Here is a 1,874-nt window from a genome sequence, read left to right on the forward strand (position 1 = left end):
ACCAATCGAGTGCATTCCATTAATTTATTAAATTTCAACAATGTAAACATCCACCAGAGTATGTCAGTTTTAATTTTCACTTCTTAATGACGTATTGACGAAAGCAGTGACGTCACACAGACATGTATAGCTGTCGACGAAAGAAACGCTGCCGTTTATGTTGTGAACAAATTAAACTTTTAAACAATTGTTTATTTATGTAAAGGGATAATATTAACTATAGAATATTGGGTTCATTAAAGAAGATAATTTGAAACTAATCTTATTCGATATTGTAAGCCGGAAGTACGCAATAATTTAGACGGGTTATCTTTTTTAAGATTTTGTTAACAACATCTAGAGAAATTTTCAATTTGCAATGCATTATTGGAAACAGGAAGTGTCACACAGGGAGGCAAACAGACGTTTTTTGATCGTAGAAAATCATATAATGCAAGGAGATAGAGTACCATTACCTACAAAATAATAAATTTCTTGTCGTATTTTTAATTGAGGTATGAAAAAAACATGCGATATGGCGTTTGTCGAGGTGTCTGTGTTGCTACATCGGTCAAGTAAACTGCCCATGCATCGCGAAAACAGACGACGCGGCAGGAATTATTTGACTTCAATACCCTATCAGATAAGTAAATTTGTATTTTAGAAAAGTGATACAAATAAACGGTCAACGCCCTTTTCTACGTTTCTTTTATCATATATATGAAACCAGTTTGTAAAAAAACAATACTCGTGAAAACAGCGGTAGGTTACATACAACTATAAAAATAAATATTCGGAACCGAAATTTCCAGGGGTGGATCCGTACCCGCGAATCTGAAGTAGGATCCGATATCATCGGATATTTCGGGTACCCGTTGCAGCCCTACTGTGTAGATAAAGGTGACAGTGTCCATGTCTGTCAGTAATATCCGTGAGGCGGGTTCGGCAGTATTGAAAGATAGATAGTACTGGCCTTTCACAGGCAACGGTAAGCCGTGTCTGTGCAAAGCCACAGGTCAGCGACATTCTGGTAGCGAAAGTGCCGGAATTCATAAAATTTCCAGCTTTTGCAGACGCCGCCCTCGCAAAACAGGAACATGGTGCCAACGCTGGTACGTGAGTGTATATGAGATGTATGCTTTTGCAACTGTTCTAATGTATTATCAAATTCATAATTGTCCGCGTTTGTTTGTTGTCTTTGTTAAAATAATCTCCAAACTTAATGTACATGAACATGCACTAATTTTATTGATAATACGTGTTGTTTGAATGTAATAGTAATAACATTATTTTTAAAATATCATTTATTATCATAATGAATGTATTTCTTATCAGTGATACCTATTTTAAATCGTTTACAAGGCAATAAATTGATATAAATTTAATTTGCATTACTACAACTATTTATAGATGTCGCAATTATTATATTACAATGTTTGCCTCAACCTGTTTAAATTGCCATGACGCAGTTGGTAGCGCATTGGTTCTTAAATATAAATTTTGCATTCTAGTTGGTGGATCGAAATCACAAATAGTTTACATTGTTTTAAACATTGTAAATATAAAGTTTACCGATTATTTTGATTATGTTTCTAGCTCTTTAATGTTTTGGGAATTCATTATTTATTTCCAATGTTATTTGGATACGAATGAATGCTACACAATTTAATTTAAAAACAAGGCACTATAAATAATTAATCTTTGGTTATTATACACCCAGTTTCTAAGTAATAGGGGTAAATCGGAATCCATGTGTACCTCTGCCCGTCTGTCTATGTTTTGATTGAGTTGCCATATAAAATATATTTGTGAGGCAAATGCTGTATCATATGCATTTATTGACAGAAAGTGCATGGTTTTAATGTGCTGTTATCTTAAAATAATAAAAACATTCG

The sequence above is a fragment of the Dreissena polymorpha genome, chromosome 10 (genome assembly GCF_020536995.1).
Source record: "Dreissena polymorpha isolate Duluth1 chromosome 10, UMN_Dpol_1.0, whole genome shotgun sequence".
In the NCBI taxonomy this organism is placed as follows: domain Eukaryota; kingdom Metazoa; phylum Mollusca; class Bivalvia; order Myida; family Dreissenidae; genus Dreissena; species Dreissena polymorpha.